We start from the raw sequence: 23,697 nt of genomic DNA, 5'->3' as shown, positions 1-23,697 counted from the left end.
CATCCAACTTGCTTACAGAAATCAGATTTCTGGCCAATGTAGGAATATGTAGAACACCCGAAAGTGTTCTAACCCTTCCACCTTGCAACTTCAACTTTACTTTTCCCCAACCAATGATTCTAGCCTTCCTATCATCTCCTAAGAAGACATCACCACCATCGTATTTCTCATACTCGCAGAACCACTCTCTATGGGGAGTGAAGTGAAAGGATGCACCTGAGTCAATCAACCATGCCTCATGATCTACATGTGTACTTGAAGAAGCCAAGTACACATCCCCACCTTCATCTGAGGTGGTTTTCACCTCTGCAGAAGGAGCATCATCAGATCCCTTTCCTTTATCAGGAGCTTTAGATTTACAATCCCTTCTGAAGTGCCCTTCCTTTCCACATTTCCAGCACACCACCTTTGTAGGTTTTCCTGGAGATTTAGATCTCCCTCTAGATTTAGATCTCCCACTCAATGACTTATTTTTGTTTCTGTTCTGGGACCGTCCTCGTACAGACAAGGCATCACCATTCTGGTTGTCCATATTTTTCCGTCTCATCTCCTTCGTCAGCAAGGCTGAGACTATTTCATCAAACTGCAAAGTAGTTGCATTGCTACCTATTGCAATAACCAGACTATCCCACGAATCTGGTAGAGAACACAATAGACTGATGCACTTATCTTCATCTGAAATTTTAATATCAACAGATAATAACTGACTTACCACAGTATTAAACGCATTTAGATGCTCTGTCACCGAGTCTCCATCTTTCATCCTCAGGTTATACAGCTTTTTCCGCAGGAATAGTTTATTCACCAGAGACTTATATTGGTACAAAGTCCCTAACTTGACCCACAAAGCCTTTGCCATAGCTTCCCCTGATACATTCAGCAATACTGAATCCGAGACACACAATCGTATTGTGCTCTTTTCCTTCCGATCCAACTTCTTCCATTCTTCATCGGTCACTCCTGATGGTTTAGTACCCGGATCTACCGCGATCCACTGATCTTTATCCACCAACAGATCCTCCATCTTGAGTTTCCACAACTCAAAATTCTGACCATTGAACTTCTCAATCTCTATCTTTCCACTGCTCGCCATCTTCTTTCACCACCAGAATCGATCTCGCAGATCTCCCACTGAACAGGGTCTACCACAGGCCCGAGCGAAACCCCTCAGCAACAAAGGCATCCCCTTGAAGCCAAAATAGCTCTGATACCAAATGTAGGTTTTAACCCTGTACAAAAATTACCTGCATACGAATTCTTAAACAAAGAAAATAAACAATGCGAGAGCATAACCCATAAAACACATATGCACAGAGATTTTTCCCTGGATCCCAAAACCGGGACTACCAGCTTGATTTTTCATTATGTTCCTTTCAATGTTACAATACATATTTATACATGCCGAAGCATCCAATACCATGGACCGAAAACCATAGCGTCCAAAAAACATGTGTGAAAATCATGCACAAAACCATAGGTGGGTCCGCCCAACCTAACATATGGTCCAAAACCAAAATTTTCCGGGGCACTGCTCCGGACCCCATAAAGTGGGGTTACCGGTGCCCTTCAAACCCCCTATTAACTACGTGGAAATAATATAACACAACCCAACATCCATATCAACTAGTGTTTGGCAAAGAACCTATCTTCCCAATTGAATTTGAAATCCAGACATTGAGGATAGCTCAGGAGGTAGGCTTGGACTTAAGCGAAGCACAGATTAATAGGCTACATCAAATCAATGAATTGGATGAAATCCGGCTATCAACTCTTCAACAAACTGCACTGATTCAACAACAAAGAGAGAAATGGCATGATGCCCTTATTAAAAAGAAAATCTTCCACGAAGGAGATTGGGCACTCCTGTATGATTCTAGGTTCCAGGATTTCTCGAGAAAACTCCAGACCAGATGGTTAGGACCTTATGAGATTAAAAAGGTGCATGATAATGGCACTCTCACATTAGCCATCATCGATGGGTCTGGTTACTCTTTTAAAGCGAATGGACATCGAGTATGACTCTATCACAAACCGCTTACCAGGGAGTCCTTTTGCAAACAATTATGGGAAGATTACAGCATACAAATTCTTACTGAGGAGGGCAACCCGCCCTTAGCATCAACCCAGTGAATAATTCATTTGTTTTTTAAATTTGTACATACATATATATATATATATATATATATATATATATATATTTTTTTTTTTCTTTTCTGTTTGATTGAATTTGCTTGTATAAATTGTATATAAATTATCTTTTTTCTACTTTTCTTTTGCTGTTCCCTCTAAGGAACAACAATTTTTTGTACATATTTTTTGTGCTGTTCCCTTTAAGGAACAGTTGCTGTTCCTTCTAAGGAATAGTTTCCGTTCCCTCTAAGGAAGAACAGTTCCCTGTATATTTGATTTCCATGCTGTTCCCTTTAAGGAACAATTGTTGTTCTCTCTAAGGAACAACTGTTGTTCCCTCTAAGGAACAACTGTCATTCCCTCTAAGGAACAACAGTTCCCTGTATATTTGATTTCCGTGTTGTTCCCTTTAAGGAACAATTGCTATTCCCTCTAAGGAACAACTGCCTTTCCCTCTAAGGAACAACAGTTTCTTGTATATTTGTATATTTGTTGCTCCCTTTAAGGAACAGTTGCTGTTCCCTCTAAGGAGCAGCCGTTGTTCCCTCTAAGGAACAACAATTTCGTGTGCATTTATTTTTTTGCTATTCCTTTTAAGGAACAATTGATGTTCCCTTTAAGGAACAACTACTGTTCCCTCTAAGGAACAGTAGTTTCGCGTGTATTTGTTTTTTTCTGTCCCCTTTAAGGAACAGTTGCTGTTCCCTCTAAGGAACAATTGATGTTCTCTCTAAGGAACAACTGCTGTTCTCTCTAAGGAACAATGGTTTCCTATGTATTTTTTTTTTTGCTGTTCCCTTTAAGGAATAGTTGTTGTTCCCTCTAAGGAACAATAACTTCTCGTGTGTTTGTTTTCTCGCTGTTCCCTCTAAGGAACATCTACTGCTCCCTCTAAGGAACAACTGTTGTTCCCTCTAAGGAACATTAGATTCGTCTGGATTTGTTTTCTTGCTGTTCCCTCTAAGGAACAGTTGCTGTTCCCTCTAAGGAACAGTTGCTGTTCCCTCTAAGGAACAACTGTTGTTCCCTTTAAGGAACAACTGCTATTCCCTTTAAGGAACAACAATCTTGTATGTATTTGTTTTTTCGCTGTTATATCCAAGGAATAACTACTGTTCCCTCTAAGGAACAACAATTTCGCGTCCAATTATTTTCTCCTTTCGCTGTTCCTTATAAGGAACAACTGTTGTTCCCTCCAAGGAACAACTACCATTCCCTCTAAGGAATAGCAGTCTCAGTGTGCAATTTTTCTTCCTGCTTTTCCTTCTAAGGAACAGCTGCTGTTCCCTATAAGGAACAAAACTGTCATGTATACATCATTTTGTTGTTCCCGAAACGGAATAGCACCATCTGCCTATATTTTTCATTCATTGTTCCTTACAGGGAACAACTGTTGTCCCCTTCAAGGAACAACACCTTTTTGTGTGTCTTTTCTTGCTATTCCCTTTAAGAAACAACACTCTTTGTGTGAGGTTTTCTTTAGGAAATAAGCACCTTGTGAATATTATCTCTCTCTATGATCCTGTATGGGGTAAGAATACAAACATATATGTAAGGATACAAAATTTGAAGGTTACTAGAACACACAAATCAAATATTATCATCTTTAATGAGATTGCTTTGTATTGATTAAAAAGGGAAGGACACAACCATCTATATCACTTTGCTGTCCTTATCTTCACTATAAATCAAAATGATTGATTATTTGTACCATGCTGGTTCTTCCCTAACCCCTATAATTCTCTCTGATCATTATCATTGAATAAGATTAAGGGCATATTTTCTTTTTCTATTGGTATGTTTAGAATTATTCCACCATCCCTACTCTTAAGGAGTGTTGATCCACCCTCTATATATAAATAGGAAGTGTTGTCTAAAAATAAAAAAAAGGAAGAAGAAAAGGAAAGAAAGAAACAAATATACATATGTTTACTAACAATTCTATGATTTGTTAGATGGAGGATAGGGGGTCTCATCATGAGCCAGCCTACGATGATCATAAGGAAGCAGCAAAGTTGCATTCCCACTATGGCCACCAAATCAGGGATATGATCCAATGGATGCATCAGAAAAATAAAGTCCTTGGAACAGGAGGTCTCATCACAAGCAGACCTACCCACCTTTCGCTCCTCCCCAGTGAATGGCATTGTGTTCATCTGGTCACCAAGCCAGCACAATGGCCTCCATTCTGACATCATAACGCACTTTCCTAATTATACATAAAATATCATGGTTCCAAAGGGTGAAAAAGCAACTTTGGCAAGGTTATAAACACCTATCGGCAACAGAAGCTCTGCTGATGGTATTGAAGTCATATTTTCAACATCAATAGTTATTATAACTCCATTTTCTTATTCTTTATTTTTACTACAGAGAGATTATGTTCCTAATTTATTTTTGAACGTTTATGCATGAGATATCTTTTAAAAAGTCAATCATAGTGGTTTAAGTGGAATAATGACCACAAAGCATCTTTTCCATGTTAGATGTCCTTTCTCCCTTTTCGAATCACTCCAAGACATCTCCACATTTATTCATAATTCTTATTCTATGCATTAATTCTAGCACCCCGATATCTTTTGTGATCCTATCATAAATATGTATACCTTGCCATTTTTACCACTCCTGTACATCGCCGCTAGTACATCATTCCTTCATTTAATCGGTCGAGGGAAAACTATCATTCAAAGGGGGGCGAGGGCGACTCCCAAAGTACTTATGCATGCGTGTCAATCCTTTATTTGGTGATGCCGAACTATGTGACATTCCATAATAGCAAGTCAACAGTATTTATGTTGAAATATCATCCCATATAACAATCATAACAACTTGCTGTTCCATCACTAGCTCTGTCTATTGCTGTGTTACCTGTGCTAACTTGCAGTGTGTATAATTCATACAATATGGGAGGAAGAATTGTGCGTAGGGAGCCGCTGATATTGGCTATTTCTGAGGCCGCCAGAGAAATTCTAGTCCAGATGGGTAGCATATTTCACACGACTGCAGCAACCCAATGAACCAATTTCTATCGAATTCTTACAAAATTTATAGAACAAACATTCTAAGATAAGAGGAAGGCGAATTACAATGACAGATGCAGTAATAGCTAAAGTGTCCGGATTACCAGTAGTCGGACCCATATGGACTCATAAAAAATTGAGGTTGCAGGACGCTATTGCAGTCTTTCAGGATGAGGGACAGGACCTGATTGTCAAAGGCAAAGGAGTTCGACCTTCATCCCTTAGAGAACTATGGTCAGAACTGGCCAGAGTTGTTCATAGCTATATCACATGCGACGGGAGAAAATATGTGGTAAGGCCACGTCACCTTAAATTATTAGCAGTTCTGAAACAGAAAACTTGCCTGCATATTTGAATTTCTTATTACATGACACTGCTCAAAGCATAAAAAATCCCAGCATACAGAGACTTTCATAAGCCACCATTGCTTGATTAGGATGATAGTAAGTTATAGCCTCGTCCAAAAATAGTCAAGTTGGGAGGAATTAGTATTTGTCGTTGAAGGGGGTTTAGCTTTACTTGCTCCTAATCCTATTTCGAAAAGGAAATGGACTACCCATACCACCAACATTCCCCAAAAACACAGACACTCTGCCAGAATAGGGACAAACTTGGGAACAACTAAAAATACCTAGGGTTGCAGCAGCCAGCCCATAGAACTAGCTAGTCCAGAAAATGAGCAATAGTTACAGTTGGAAGGACGGAATGACTGGGAGTCAGAACTTGAGGAGGAAACATAGCACTCTAGTGAAGAGGAAAGAAATGAAACATAACTTCCCTCAATGCCAAACACAAGTCCACCACGAGACTTACTACATGATATTGTTTAGCCAATATGAATGAATTTATACATCCTGAAAGTCCCCTCAATTTGAACATTAGGGCAACACAATCTGCAGAGATCTCTGGCCATGATAGAACTATATCAGAAAACATAAGTGGTGGAGTAGAACCCACCCAAGAAGGGGTGAACCAATTTAGTAATACACCTCTAGGAGAATCCAGTCGGGTCAGTTTAAATACAAAGGGTGTGGGCCCAACAGGAGAATATAAACAAGCCAGGGTAAGGACAAAGCGCTTGTAGAACAAAACCTAGATGAGCAACCGAGCTCGCTAAGAGGAGAAACGATTAGTGGAATAGTTGTTCCTCCTAAAAAGAAAAAAAACAAAATTAAAAAGCTTAGAAAGGAACAACAGAGGCTGCTGTGTGAATTTTATTTACACAATTTTGTATTAGAAGAAGAAATTGAAAAGAACCCTAGTCCTTTTGTAGGGGATGTACAATTTCAAGCTTTTATTTCATTCGTCATTAACTAGCTGACATGGTTCAAGGCTTACAACACGTTCCAGAGGCAGGAAAATGGACTAGACCTTTAGGTTAGAGGTGAACCAAAACACCCATTACAAATGCTGGCCAACCACAAAAGTTTGATGAAGAGGGTAGGAGTAATCCAAACTCTGGGGCCTATTCAGAAAGAAATTGTCCGAAAAGGAGTCGAGTATTTCCTTTCCATTCAGGAAAGCTCCTTGGCCGCAACAAAGTTCAGATGGACAATTTCCAATAACAATGTACAGAATAGAGAGCCATTTAATTACAAAAAACTTTAAACTGGTTGCAGAACGCTTTGTCATCTATAGTATCTCATCTTAAGGGCAGACCCTTATTGGCTAGGCTGTCGGTTCCACAGCCCTATTATTTAGTATCCAGATGGGGGGTACAAGGCTATATATGAGCTACCTGAAGGACAGACAGGGCACATTTTTGAAATCTTGGCCAAAAATCATGGTTTCAAAGTGTTATACGATCTCCCTTCTGCAGCTTATTCCTTGAATGCTCTGCATATGAACTACATGATTTTCATGAGGGCATGAAAAAGGGTAAGCAGAGGAGTATGTTGGGTGATGGAAAAGGTATGAATTTACTATTAACTTATTATCTTTTTCGGTTATTCTCATACTTTCTATATCTCAATGCGCTTATCTATTAAGAAATTACGGTAATAAATACATAAATTATTTACAGTTATGATTTTGCTAATTATTATCCTTCTTTATGCAGGAAAGTACAAAAAGGGACAACTATTTTTCCCTAACTAAGGGACAAAGAAAAAGCCACAAGCTAAGGAAGGATGCGGTGGTTGCAGATACGTCCAAAAGCAAATCAGCATGACCAACGCAAGGAGGGAAAGATGTCTAAACTTAGAAAATTGCACGAATCCCTCAGGATCGAGAGATCCTGGGGGATCGCTTTTACTATCTATCTTTTTACCCCTTTCTCATTATAAAAAGCAACGATTGTAAGCAGAAGGGGGACGACGATTGTTATTATTATTGTAATTCTCAATTACAGACTTTCGTTGTAGCGAAGAATGCAAATCCGTTGTAATATTCTTTCATGATTACTATATAAGAGGAGTTGTTGTTCCTTTCCATTTATCTGAAGTAACCAACAATGTATGCTAGCGGCTAAGGGCCTGGCTTCTGGTGGAATTCACTTCTTCACCTGTGTCATATATTTCTGATTGTTGCAAGTGCAACAATTGATAGTTTATTGCTTTATGTTATTATTATTTCGTTGCTGTTCCTTATTTCTTCACGCTGACAGAATAGCTTTGTTTTATATCATTTACAGCAGTGTTGTTTAATTAGTTTCCTTTCGCTTTGGATTGAGTTTCCTAGATGAATATCTCATTCAATGTAATCAACTGTAATGAGAATTAACTACTGTTGTTAGGCTCTCAGATTGATTCCATCGTTGTTTTACAGACTAGTGTGTTTGATTTAAATTCAATCAGTTTCTAAGAGAAGAGTTAACACCGCTGTACTCTTAACTGATACTACTGTTACTGAATTGCATATTGCTATTACCTGGATTGATGTAGGATTTGATTTCATTAAAGGATTGAGTTTTCTTTTAATTGCAATTAAAATTTACTTATTGCATCCGTTTACTCTTGTATTTGGAAGATCTATATTACAATTTAGAAACATTACTCTCTGATTTAAATAGCCACTTCTGTGTACACTCTTGAAATAGAAAGACCTTCCCCGATTGATAATTAATGTGAAGATAATTAGGAGTTAAGCAGGCACCTTTTATCGCTCAACACTTGGGTATGACAATGACCTCTTTGGGCCTCCTTATCTGTGATATGAGAAAATATTATGACAAAGATATGAAGGAGATATGTTGAGCCCTATTGACAAAGATATCATGACAGAATTATGACATACCTATGATTGTTCTGCTACATTGTTATTTCTAATTTCCTTTTTACATAATTTCTTATGATAATACGGGGTGAATGCAATTTGAATATGTTGAAAATGTTTTAAAACGAAATTATCTACAACATAGACTTCTAGTCCTGAGAAAACTAACAGCGTTAGTACTATACCAGTTAATGGTTAATGATGAATATGCTTGAGTAAATGTTGAAAAATGCAATAAATTATATGGTTGTCAAATCTGGTCCATAAAATTAAACATCTATGTGGGGAGAGAGGCAAAATTATAGGTCACCTATGGATGGTAATGAACCTATTTTCCTTGTTGAAAATATGGATATGTTTGTAATTTTAGTTTTTTGTTTCTATTTGGATTTTAAAGTGATTGTTGAGTTGATTGGTCTTGTCAAATACTCAAAAAGGCTTTGTCCCTCCAATCCTCTTGTTGTTTTATTTTTCCTGTGTGGTGGTAGTCTTAATTCTGGAAATACTTGGAGTCTTGGATTTTGGAAATTCCTAGATACAATCATGCCATGGCTAGCTATCCTCCTCCTAGAGGGTGTTATAGTGACAATATGCATGAGATAAGGAAGGAGATGAGACACCTAGCCAGTCAATTGGAAGGCCTACATAAGGCCATGGTCTACATTAGTACCTAGATGGAATCCCAAATGAAGAAGAATGAAGAGTTGGAAGGGTAAAGAATTCAAGGACCCTAGTTATTTAATGCAAGGTATGGTGGGAAACATTCCACCAATATATTACCCTAGGAGGATGCCATTTATTCTATAATTTTCTAGTCATCTTCCAACCAATTTTACAATTAGAATGTACAACGATTTTCATTGGCTAAATATGGAAAACATGGGTATGTTGCCTCTACTCTATGTTGCAAGAAATGCAAATTGAAATATAAACACAACAATATTCAGCTAACTGAATGAAAGTAAAAAATTGATACATCATTCTCCATCTAGATAACAAATTTAGTCCACTTTTTGTTTTGTTTTTTGTTTAGTCGATTGTCTACTTTAGCGTTGACTCGGGTCTCATAACGTGATCTAGTTGAGGCACAAAATTTGGTGCAAACTGCACCTAATCTAACGTCATCAAGTTTTTTTTTTCGATAAAAAATTAGACGCAAGAAGACAATAATCCAGAGTTAGATGATGTTATAGAAGACAACAATATGGATGGTATAGAAAATGATGATCCAAATACATCTGGTAACAATATAGATGTTATATAGTGAAATTTCAATGATGATGAAGGTGGTACAGGTCAAGATGAGGATGATCATAATATTAAATACTTGAAAGAGCATATGAACATTGAAAATGATCCATTGGATGACATTGTTGCAAACGATAATTTTAATGAGAAAGACTTCTATTTTCAAAATTATTTGTAATCCATGTTTAAAAAATGATGATTTTTATGGCCAAAAATTTGAAATGCTTCAGTATTATTTGTGTCAATACAAATTACCTATTGCCATTAAAAATTTCATTTAAATCTAATTACTACTACAATAAGGTCATCCATCCTTACTTATAGGGTTTTAACCAAGAAACTACAAGTTTCAACTATTAAAATTCAAGTTTGATTTTTCTTATTCCATCTCCTTGTTCCCAAACATTCCTAGTTTGCATTTATTTGAGGCACAAAACTTGCCTTTTACCCTATGAAATCCATGCAATTTGGAGTATTCTTTAACAAAATAAATATATATGTGAAAAATTAAAAGTATTTAATTGTATTAATGTCACCTATGAGTAAAAAATTACTCTCCAAGTTGAATCATTCAATATGGCCTTGAAATAAAGGTTGGGCATGCATTTTTGTGAAGCAGGCCAAAATTGCCTTGCTTCAGTAAAATGCACACCCAGGATTAGTTTATTGGTGAATATGATTGATTCAAATTATATACTATTTAATTACTAAATTTACACATTAATTTGCTTCCAGTAAGTTTATGTTTTTCACAAACTGTTGACACTTTTAGGGTGACACCGTGAACTACGATTGCTGCAACACTTTCATTTACATTAACTTTGACCTTTAGATCACTAAATTAGAAAATTTTAATTGTATTAATGTTACTTATGAGTAAAAAAATACTCTCCAAGTTGAAGCATTTAATTTTGTCTTGAAATGAAGGTTGGACATGCATTTTTGTGAGACAAGCTAAAATTGCCTTGCTTCACTAAAATGCATGCCTAGGTTTCATTTATTGGCCAATTTGATTGATTCAAATTGTGGTTTGTTTATTTAATGATTTTACACACTTTTAAATTGTTATATATTTACTTTGAGCTTAAATACTTATACTTCACATTTCATACAACATTCTAAGTTTTGCTTCGACTTGCCTTATGTGAAAGTTGTGTATAAGTGGGAGACATAGTTGTGCAGGATATTTGTCATACATGATGCACAGTTATATCCTAAGGTTAGGTGTTGTCCAATCATGTGACATTTCAAATTTCATTACCAAGAGTGCAATTGGTTTGGCCCGGGAGTGCACATTTGTTCCGACTTGAACATTGAAAAATATGATGAATTGCTACATTGGAAAACTTGGATTTTAGTGAGTAAGATTTATTTTAGGATAATGAGTATGATATGTTATATAAAATGTTTGTATATTTAGGATGGAATGATCATTATTGAACTGCTAATTAATTACAGGTCCCGGTGTGCATTTATTTGAGGCACACAATCCCTGCCTTTTACCCTATAAAATCAATATGATTTGGAGTATTGATGCACAAAATACATTTAATGAGGATGAGTTATTGTCCACCAAAATTTAATGACAACGTAATTCATGCTATGTTGGGAGACATGTTCCCCACACATTTCAAAGGTCTCTTAGGTCATATATAAATAGGAAGATACTTTTAATTTGTAAGTCATAACACATTGGTGACAAGAGGAAGAAATTCACTATATTTTACCTTTTTATTTTTATTGTTTGGAATTCTACTACTATTGAGGAAGAGTAGCACTGTTGTGGAATTGATGCTCATGATCATGAAATTTGCTGGTTTAGGAGGTTTTTTCTGAGATTGGTTTTAAGTTTTCATCTTTTAATATTTTTTTAACATTGAAATGTTATGTATTTTATTGAGGTATTATCATGTCATGTTAGTGTTGTAGTGTTTTTGTAGTAATGGGGTACCAAAATACACCTTCTTAGCAATTGGTTGTAACCTGTAAAGAAAAACAAGCAGTTTAGTTGTTGTCAGTGGACAAGCACGAAGAAACAAAACATGTCAAATGGTGAAAACAATGCATATACAAATATAAACTAAAACAAAGAGATAAACACACAAATAATGCTTAATGAAGCAAACAAGTCAACACAATTATGGAAAATGGATCCCTTTATTGGCTGGTGGTGGTAGAAGATGAACACAAATAGTAGAATACTAAACACTTGAAGAGAATTCTTTGAGCTATGGTGCTAAAAAATCCTCAGCAAGGATATTCCTTTCTTCACTCTCTTTGCAAGCTTCTCCTTTTTATCCAAGAAGTATCAAGGCTCTCTCAATGGTGAAACCCTCTCGACATTAAATTTATGGATTGCTAAGAAGAAATTATGCCAAAACAATAATGCTCTACTTCTTCTGCTTCAACAATGAAATGAAGGGTTTCTCTAATAGAAATTTTTCCAACATAACATTGTCTTCTCTTTTGTTCTCCCATGGCCTGTTTATATAGATTTTTTTGAATCTCTCTTCTATCCCTTGGTTCATGAATGAAAATGAATTATGAGTAGGACAAAAGGATTCCTTTGAGGCATTCATATCTTCAAGGTGACTCAAATTCGACTATCCTTGACTGAAACTCTATCAGGGAATCATCTTCCAAGTGTGGGAAGTGGTGATGAATTTTCCAAGTTGGCTATTTCTTTGACTGTGCAACTTTCGAAGTAAATGTGTCATGTTGTGCGGCTATCGAAGGGAAAGTCGCACAATCATGAATTTTTAATTCAATGTACATTGGACCTTAGGAGAAATTAATTTTTTTGAACTTCATAATGTATTATGTTGGAAAATATTCACTTTTTCATTCTGCTGGACGACTTTGGAAGTCTTTTGGATTGTATAAATATGTGTACAATTTTCTGGTGTTAATAGTTTCCCCCTGATGTATGAGGTTATGAGAAAATGTATAGCTGAAATACATCACATTCTTTTTCCTAACCGAGAGTCTGATCAACTTCTGGATATAGAGAATAACTTGATACAGAGATGAGTATAAAAACACCTTAACTGAGGATAAAAGATAGCCATGCTTTGAAAAACGTGCTTATATGAGGTGGGCATGTCCCATTATCATTATGATGACTAGTGACTATTTATTACAATCAGACAGGAAATAGTCATGTGAAGTTAGTGTTGGAATGGTTGACATGATGATAGACAATGATAATAACTGTTGATGCCCTCAAGGGTGCTTCTGACACATAGACAAAGTCAAGTACCCCCACACATCAAGAAAAGGTGAAGCACTGCTGGAGTGAGGTGCTTGTGGATGCATGGGTCTTCGACTGTGGGTACCTCCCACGCATAAAGATGTAAGCATTGTTGAGTGAGGTGTTAAGTGATGTGTGGGTCTTTGACTAAATGAGAGAACTGACATTACCATGAAGTATAATACCACCTTGACATGAGAGATTATGTTGGTTTCAAATTTCAGAGGGACCGATGAAATCAATGGGAAATATTGATTCCCATTGTGCCACCTGAGGATGTACTTGAAGGGGGCGAACACCCAAGGTACTGCCTCAATCCTGGAAGATGGGTGTTGAATTCGATGGGAAAGAGGCATCAACCACTTGAAATGTGGATTCGAGAAATCAAGATGTGTAGTGAAACAAATTGTAATAAGGTGGGTCAACAAGGCATGATAATCAAAGATGACAATATGAATGGATATGGACAACTTGCCGAGTTTAGAGCTATAATACGAGTGGCGACAGTAAAAAAAGTTCTTCTAAGGGGAGTGTCCTTGGAGTTGATATGATATCTAGGGTAGGTGTGAGTATGTTCTGACTGACGTGAAGAGGGTGAATGAATGTGGATGATGCGTGAACTTCAACCAAGGGTGAGTAAGGACTTCCGCTGGGTAGAAGCCATGAAAATATGGGTGGGAGCCATTTTCCTAAAAAAAATTTGTACACTTGCCAAAATAATGTAAAGGTGGTTTGGGATGTACATGCACAGAGATAGGTTCCCCATGAAAACAGTAACATGCATGATGATGGAGGTAACGTGTATTTTGCAAAGGGCATGGGCTCCATTTGTTGGTCTTGGTGCTGGGTTGATGAGGTGGATGAAGTGACACAAATAAGCTTATGTTGTATGGAGGGATGATATGCCTAATGTAGAATGTAGAAGAGCATTCTTCTTTATCTATCATAAATGAATAAGGTGGCTCAGAAGTAAGGTTTGTTAGAATTAAGTGAAGAAGAGAAGAATGAGGCTAATATTTAAAAAATGCAAGTGAGATGGTTCCTAGGCTAAAGTATATGGTCATGGATTCCAAATGAAATTTGGGGGTCTATAACATGAGGTGATTGAGTGGGGTGGCTCTATCGACCAACGTGGACGTTTACCACGTGCAAGGGGAGGTTGTGGTAAACATGGTCGAGATGATGTACCCTATGGTAAATTTCGGACAAATGATGTCAGGGTATGATAAGCTTTGTAGTAAGACTATCATGTTGAGTGATGAGTGATACCTTCCCTGTTGACATCCACCAGGGTGCTGGTTCTTTCGAGAAGTTGTTGATATACCTGCAACCTCAACGACCAATATCCCAAGTGAAAACACCTTGATAAAAACATATGTAAGCTGAAATGGGCTAAACAAGATGAATTGAAAAACAAGAGAAGGCGCACTTGAAGTGGTACTCCGAGCATGCATTGGGCCAAAAAATGAGTTTGGGGTTGTGTTTTCATTGTAAAAAACACACTACAAAATTTTTCCTATACTTGGATTTTTGAGCCTACTGTGGATATTGTGATTCGGTGTTCCGTGGTCACTTCTTAATCGATCGAAGTCACTTGCTCATGCATGCTCAATTTGCAATGAGTTCATGAATGCATTCTTCTACACAAACTTGAACAAGCATAAGGACAATTTGTCAATACAATGTCTATGCAATGTTCAACCCATGTCGACAGTCATTGCATATTGTCATTGATAGTCCCTCAATTTTGGTTGTGTTTGTACTTCTATTTTGGTGAGTTTTTTTCAAACTGCCGCTTTTGCGCACCTTTGTTTTTGTGAGTGTCATTTTCATGCTTTCGAATATCAATCTTACTTGATTTAAATTTAATTAGTGTCATTTTCATGTTACCTTTGCTATGGGATGTGTCGCTTTTAATATCATTCACATATCATAAGTGTCATTCTCCCTTTTCTCTTGATATAGTAAATGTCATCTTTACGCATGTTAGCTGTCACACACTATGTATAAGCTCATTTTGGTGGTTTCAAGGGTTTATCTTCACGAAAATGAGTTGCTCTTACCATGTAAACACATATTCCACTAATTTTCAAAGTTTTAAGTACTGTCGCACAAGTGTCGTCATGGTCATTGCAAAGTGTATCTTTAGTGTTGCACTTGTTGTAAAGTCATTGCAAAGTTGTCGCATTGCGGAAAATATGTTGTTAACTTGTTCTGGATGATATATGTTGTTATGATGTCAAGTTTTCTAAGTATGTGATTACAGTCAAGTCATATCATTGTTCACATCAGTCTCATTGATCCCACACTTAGCCATTTTTTGGAAACTTCCCTACAACTTAGCCTCATCCATCCTTCCTCAAATGCACACTGCGCAGTTCCAACCCTCAAGCTGCAGTCCTATCCCTTAACATTGCGCAATGCATAGTTCTTGAATCCCAGGACTATGCACTGTGTAGTTCCAGTGCTCAAGCTTAGACCTTGGCCCCTAGAATTGTGCAATCTATCCCTCTAACCTGGCCTTAACTGCGCATTGCGCAGTATTTGAGCTCAAGCCAGAACTTTGAGCTCTTGAACTGCATAATCACCAAGTCTTCTTTGCCTCCCAAAAATGCGTAGTTGACTAAATCAGTGCAAAACCCTACACTCTGACTCACTGAGCCTAAAAACTGTGTAATCTGCCTGCACAACCCATCCTGAACTACACATTGTGTAGTCTCAAGGCTCAAGCCTCAGCCAGCTCTTGAACTGTGCAATTTCATAATCACCTGGGTTCCTCTGTCTTATAGAACTATGCAATGGGAAAATCAGTGTTCAAGACCTTAGCCTGGATCCTTGAGCTCCCCAACTATGCAATATTTTTTCTCAGTCCAAGCCTAAACTGCACATTACGCATCCTCAAGGCTCAAGCCTGGTCCTTGACTTCCTGAGCTGTGTAATTACGCAGTCACTGAGCCTCTCCCTCAACTTTCCACTTGGTTCTAGATCAGTCAGTGGATCATCATGCATCATCCTAGATATGGGTTTATCAGACTAATGTTGTGTTGCCATGAGTGGATTTTAGATGGAGGAACTATATCATGCTATGGAAATATGATGAAGAAGGAGATGGAGAAGGAGTGCATGCTATAAGAAACATATGGAGCTGAAAATATAAGATGATTATCAAACAAGAAGATGATGAAACATCAGATTACAATAGAAGACCAAAGATCAGGACTGCATGAAGACTCCATCTGATTCACATCCCTTTGGATGGTAGATATGAAGAACACATCATATCTCTCATGGAGATGAAGCATTTTATACATGTCTTATTGAACATGGATAGGAAGAAGAAGAAAAAGGACAACTTGGCACTGCCATATCATCATGCAATCCATGTCATCAATGTCACATCATGTCTGGTCACGAGTTGTCATATGCCACATCATTATTGTGGATCATGTAATTATCTGTTCAAAATGTATTGTAAATTGGAATTCCAATTTAAACACATATTCCACTAATTTTCAAAATACAAATATCATTGCCCTGATGATGGACTCACTAAGCTAGTCCGAAACATTGGTTTCTAAACTGTTCACAGGTTTTTCCATAAAAATAAAAATTCCAAAGGAAACATTCAGAATATGAAGAGTCATGTAAAAGTTGAAAAGTCACAAGGAAGGTGAAGCATCACCTCATTGGTTATATATACACCCTCATTGTATGAGCAAAGGACTTTTTCACCTTGGCTCCTCCCACAATGCATTAGTGATACCATCTAGTTCTTTTGAGGAGCAAGGAGTGGCTCCAATGCTCCACTATTGGAGTTAGTGGTGTTCATTGTATACATGTGTCTTGGAACATTTACTTAATATCATAAGCCTTATGGAAAACATGTTCTTCATGCATGGATTATCAATATTTGTAGGACTTTTCTATGAATGTTTGCTTTCATCTATGCTAAAGTAGTTGAACTGTTTAGGTTATTTTGGTACTTATCATATTGAGAATGTGTTGTAATGGTTATTATTGTTTTTGCATTCTCATGGACTATTCCGCTGGATATTAGACATACATTTCTTGTTGTATTGGTTGTAATGATCATTGAGCAGATTATTCTTATTTATGTGTGTTTCTACTAGGGTGGTATTGTTAGCTCTCTCTTAAAGGCTCACTTCTCTTCCCCCTTTGTAGTAAAAGAACTTTTACACACATACGACCGAGCACTCACCAGGCACACCCCCTTGCTTTTCGAAGGCACATTTGCACTCCTATCTCTTGTTGATAATTATATCCAAGGTAAATATATATGAATACATGGGAACTAGGCCAATACTCTGGATGGGGCTCCTATTCCAAATGGTGTGAGGTCTAATTAGGACTTCACATTAGGGATACGCATTGGTTGACATATTTCTAGCACCTTCAACAGGTTGAAATAGAATGAAGGGTGCCACGATGAAGATGATTTGGTATTGATCCTTGTGTCTCTCATGGTTTTGAAAATGGAGGTCATGAGCTCTTGTACTAGGCTTCTAAAGATGACAAAGAGGGATATATATAGGGAAAAGTGGGCCATATGCCACCTCATTTGTACTTGTTATTTTGGGAGGTAAGAGCTGTTCCAAGACCTATTTTTTGCCATTGCGGTCAGTCTGTGTACTCCAGTAGTGCAAAATGATAGATAGGTTAGGACACAAAAACCTAAATTTATCATTTTGGTAGATTAGATTAGGTAGGATTTATAGGGGTGACATGTATGACCTTTTTTAGGGTAATTTTTTTTACCATGTGGGTGATTGAGTTTGAGTCATGTGGTCTTTGCGGGTTTCTTAGGGATACCCATGGATCCTCCACAAGTGTCGAATGGTTAGCCGTGATGACAATGTGGCTTAGGGGACAAAATATGTGGGGTCTTTGGTTGGACAACCCCGTGGCCAAGGCATCTAAGGTCATGTTTTATGCGTGCATGTAATTAAAGCAGGCATGGAGATGGAACACCTACTCAATGAGAAGATGCACAACTCGATATCTAGTGTCGTTGCAACTAATGGTTTGATAGACTCGTGGTCCACATGTCTGTTCGAGAAACACACATGAAACCCACGTGCCGATTAGTGGTATAAATGCACGAATGTGTGAAAGTGATTTTTGGCAGCTTGTGAGGCAGTTTTTTTTTTTTTTAATAACTTTTGACATCCTTGATGGCAGGATGGGCATGCTATGGAGAGAGCACGACTGAGAGCCTCTATTCATAGTGATTGCAGGGGATGCTGTTGTTAGTAGGAATTTAGCAGGTTGGGGGTTGCTAAAGTTTCTTCAGAACCCTATTCTAAGGTTGCATGATGCATTCTTGCGGTTCCTGATCCGATGTTGGGATGTGGATCATTAGATATTCATCATGAGATGAGCTAATCTACCTATTTTTGCTAAGGTATATGCATAATTTGTTATTGGGTTGGTGCCTTGTGGGGAGGCCTTACAGGTTCCCCTGCCAAGTGGGAAGGTAAACATTCATGTGTGGGAAGAGGGCCACTGTGGTCCCAACCCTATTGATGAGGGGTGTATCCGCGATGCTTCCATCATAGATCTCATCGAGTAAGCTATGCTGGCGATGTTTGTTGTTGGATTGAGGGGGACTGACCTAGGTTCAACGTTAGTTATCCAAAAAAATCCATACACTACTGGACCTTTCGACATCAGCCCGAGGAGTGCGGATTGAAGTCTCACTCGAAGCAGTATGGGGGGATGCTGGAACCAAGTTTCCACGACCTTGAGATGGTTGTGATGTCGGTTTATTCCAACTATACCTACCTTCACGCAGGTTTCTTCGCTCTCTACTCTATCCTTCAGTACCTTCGCGAAGTGTTACCATTGGCTTTTGCGCAAACCTAACCAGGGGCTGAAGTCCTTTCACGCTGCTAAGGTAGTGAGCTGCAATATCCCCTAAACTACGCTAAGTATCTTACTTATCTTATTAACAGATCTTAGTTAGCCTCGCCAAAACAAATGTTATTACTGGTGTTCGCTAAACCAATACAGTTATACCCATTCGCTCATCATATAAGCATTAGAAGTGGAAGTCATACCCAATATAACAGATGCATAAAAAGGAAATAAAGATGCAGAAATGATAGAATAATTCTCTTTATTAATACTTCCAGATGATTACAGACTCAACTCACCTTGCGCACTCAGCTGCAGGGGTCCGCACACTCAGTTGCGGACTGTTAGGCCTCTGCGCACTCAGCTGCAGAGCCTCTACCTATGCTACGACCCAAAACTTAGACTTACACTTAAAATCTATCTCGCATACATCTTCATTGATCTTAATCCATGTTTGATTATTCCTTCTACTTAGAGCTTAGCTCTATTTATACAATCCCATGGTTTGCGGACCATGGGTAGATCTTCTACAACCGACTGTAGACCATGGGTAGATCTTCTACAGTCGACTGCAGACCATGGGTAGATCTTCTACAGCCAACATTACATTATCAAAAATAAGGGCGCACAACCCTATGACTCTTTAACAACTATGCGCTCCGCATGCACAAATGTGGAGTCTTTACATTGGAATTACAAAATTGGACCAAAATCTGGGTTCTAAACCCCAAAACTGCCCTTAGGGGATCCCGCGCCCAATAGGCCCCAAACAAAAACATCGTGACTTACCCTCGTGTCACTCTGTAGGTGTGGAGATCTTAGCGCGAAGACCTCCCAACTCTGTTTGAATCCCTGCAACTTCAGTAGCACACTGAGCGGCTGCCTGCTGGACTTCTTCCACACACTGGTCGGTGATTGCTGCTATTGAACTGCTCCCCTAAATCCTCTACTGAGTTGCTTGCAGTTGTGTGAGATTTTCTTCAATGGAGGATGTAATTGTATAAGCTTCATTAATCCATGGATGTAGGTGTGATTTTAAGACTGCTTCCTTATGCCGAGCGGCATCCACCTGTTCCTTGAGCGCCTTTTCCTGCTGCATCCTTGCAAGCCTCTATGTAAAGGAAACTATTTGTGCGGTCCCTTTACTTCGTCATACTTTTGTTGTAGCTTGTGCACCTCTATCTCTAGGCGCTCTACATTCAGGTCCTCCTACAGGGTGGTTAGGACCTCGAATGACTGCTCAAACCACTGAATGCAGTTTGCCACTGTGCTGTTAACAGCCGCTGTTGCTGCTGTAATAGCAGTGGTTTGCTATTCCCTGATTTCCGATTGAGTTGAAGGCTAAGCCTTCAACTACAGTTCGTGATATGCAAGTTCAGCTGCAGCTAAACCCTGGCCATCTCTTCTTTAGCGTTGCGCACCCTTGTTGGCCAATTTGCAGATGCATGCCTCCACCAGTTCTTCTGCCTGAATGTCCAACTGCAAGAGCATTCGACAAGCTTCGTCTATCACTTGCATAATCTACTGATTCTTCTCGACTACCTCATTGCACTACAGGCCCAACTATTCAATGTTGATGCACTGCTCTCTCATCACCTGCAGTGCATGACTCTCCCTTGCTCGAAGTTCTGTGGTGACTCCATCCTGTAAGAGGTAGAGTGTCTCCAGAGGGAGCACGACCATATTTAATCTGACCCCTTTCAAACTATTGACCGTGGCCTTGCCGGCCTCCTTCTCTATAGTAAGTGCCCCATCTAGTAGCACTATCATGTTGGTCACCCTTGTGCGCAACATTTCCTCGGTAGCCAAAGTGCCGATCGCAAGACTGGTGGACACTATGCTAGCCTTTGGAATGCGTAACTACAACTCCCATAACTCTATCCTGAGAGCCCCCAATACAAATTTTTGTTGTTCCTCAAACTACTGGAGGGCCTCTGCAGTGACATCCCTCACCGTTTCACCGATATCATGCAAATCCCCCTCAGTGAGGGTGATTGGGTCGAAAGAAGTCTTTGATTCCTTTGTCTTCTTTTGCCGCATTGTCTGCTCTCGTGGTCGTGGACGCTTGAGTTGGGTGGATGTTGTTTATGGGTCTGCGCCACCTTGTTCTGTGTCTATCTCTGGTTTGGGCGAAGGTGACTTCTGTCCTTTGCTCTCTTCTTCTGCTGTTTTCTGCTACTCCGCCAACTTCGCAGCGTCACACGTTGCTTGGGCCTTAGCCACTGCTTCTTCTTTCCTGCACTTATCCGCTAGCTATGCCATTTGAATTTTTGTCTCTTTCTTCTTGCGCTGCATGATGAATTTCTCTTTTTCCACCGCGAAGCCAGCTGGAGCGTGCCACTCTGGTGGCCAAGACTCAAGGACTGCAAATATCACATCATAAGTCACCAAATACAGTAAATCATGCCACATCTTCGTAGGGTCCTTCCATGCCTTGATGAAGACATGGTGGAAATATTATTTGAACTCTCCAAAGCTCTGCAAACTTTTGTAGACTATGGTCAATATCTGCGGCTTGCGATTGATCCCCATTCAGATATTCATCTCCATTAGTATCCAAAATATCTTGCTCTCCTTTATCCTATGTGCATCCCTAGTCACCCACAGTGAAGCATACTTCGCTGCCTCTGGAAGGTCTGATGTGACTGAAGGGAACCGGCTATCTTCGGGAAACTCCCATGCCACCAGTACAATCGACAACATGAGCCATGCATAATGAAATTTTTTGCACTACTCCTATGCCTTGCGATAGTTCACAAGGAAGTCACCACATAGGTAGTTTTCCCAGTTGAACTGGATTCCTTTTGCGAATTGCACCACTAGTGCAACCACTGGTGCGGGCACCTCATCTGCGTGGCACTTCCGCATCACCTTCCCTACCAATATTTGTGTCTTGACCTTGACTGTAGGGTTGTTGATGCTGGATATGGCATACCCTCGCTTCTTCTTCTCCAACTTAAACTTCTTTTTCATTGCCTCCGAGAGGGCCAACTCGCCACCTTTTACCTCTGAATCCTCCCTTAATCAAGGTGGCCATGTAATCTGGTGAATTAGATGGTTTGTGATGGGGATGGGCTCCTCCAACCACAAGCACCCATCATGCACCAAGCAGAGCATCTGCTTGACGACAAAAACAGTCACTGGGGTGCGGTGGTAATGCGACACCCAGAGCAGGTTTAGAAACCCTGCCTTTTTGACACCTCTGAGCCATTTGCGTGGCTCCAATTCAATCATTCCAGCCATCGTGTCCATCTTTTGGCAAATTAGCTTCACAGTCATTAAATATGGGAACTTCTCATGGTCTATGAGGTCCCAATATTCAAACTTCAACACGAGAACCTGCCCCAAGTGCGCTCCCTCAAAAACAATATCATCTGGGAGTAGCAGAGTTTGTAGAGAGCTCTTGCTCTCATCTATATCCTTCGACACCTTAATTTTACCCTTTCACAGAGGAACATATTCATGTAACCGGGTAATAGGGTTCGTACCCTGGGTTTTAACTTCCATCTCTACATCCTCGCCCTCCTTATCCACCAGGATTTCTTTAGACTCCTCTTCATCGACCTCTAGATTAATGACCTTCCCCTTTTCCTACAATGTGAGCTTGGTCCTCTGTGGATTTCTTGGGGAGATGTGCACTGGGATCATAGATTGCTTTTCCTTCTTAGGTCTCGGTGTGCAGGGTGATTTAGGGACCTCAACTATCATTTCGGTGCTCTCTGGGGATTCTACTTCTGCAATTTCCTGCACGGCTTCCTTAGCTGTCACTACTCCTGTGTCCATGGCTTCTTTGGGTGTTGAAATAGCGCTACTCCACTGTTCTTTCAGTGTCTCTGGTAGTTGCTCAAACAACGAATTCGCTTTCAAGGTCTTGAATAAGTCTTAGTTCATGAATACTTGAGTGCGCAACAACTTAGTTCTCAAATTTCCAAGTGCTGTTTGTTAGACAACCACTTGTAATTTATAACACCTTTTGAATTTGAATTTGACCGTTCCCCCCACATTCGGTCCATTAATGCTAGATTGGCGGAATATTTTCAAGAATATAGCCCATAAAGTTCACCTTAAATGCTTGTCGCCTGCTCCATTTGGCCTCAAACCAAGCATCAAATCATGAATAGTGATTTAACGGTCACTTTTTGATAGACCTGTGCACCGGTGCAACTATTTTCGCACTGTGGCAGACCCTGTGACACTTCACTATTGTGCACAGTCCTGACATCGTACAGTTCCCAGGCATAGTAGTTTATAGTCCCACACCTCCTTTTAGTTGTCTGGAGTGCTAAGACTGTGCTACATCCATATAGTCACATCATCGGATCACTGGTGTATGGCTTCAAGCGAATACCATTCACCTTTCCTGGGAAGGGTTCTCCATTTAACTTGACCAGTTGTTCCGCGCCTCTGTCGAAAATCTCCTTAATAATATACAACCCTAACTAGTGCATCCTGAACTTCCCTCGAAATTTATCAAACTTACTATCATAAAACAACACCAGATCATTTATCTTGAATGTGCGCAGCTTGATGTGTTGGTCGTGCCATGCCTTTTCACGCCGTTTTTGGACCTACTGGTGAAATCTAGCCCAAAATCGTTCTTCTTCGAGCTCATCCAGCTGCGCGAGCCTCTCCTCTAGGGCTCCAGGCTCCATCATACCTGTGAGCGCTACTATGCGTAGACTAGGCACGATGTATTCCATAGGCATCATGGATTCCACTCCATAGATAAGCCTAAAAGGTGTCTATCTTGTCAGTTTCTTGCATGTTGTTTAATAAGCCCATAACATTGCAGGTATGCATAGGTCCCAATCACTTTGCTGCACATTGCATACCTTGGTCAACACATTTTCAAGCACTTTGTTGAATGCCTCCACTGTCCTGTTAGCATGTGGGTGATAAGTTGTGCTCTTCTGGTGATACACCTGAAATTCCTCCATTAGTGCGCTGATCGTCTTGTTCAGG

This window comes from Pinus tabuliformis, chromosome 3_2, assembly GCF_031772625.1.
Source record: "Pinus tabuliformis cultivar Carrire ecotype Pingquan chromosome 3_2, CPIR1, whole genome shotgun sequence".
Taxonomy (NCBI): domain Eukaryota; kingdom Viridiplantae; phylum Streptophyta; class Pinopsida; order Pinales; family Pinaceae; genus Pinus; species Pinus tabuliformis.
This window is presented reverse-complemented; position numbering follows the sequence as displayed.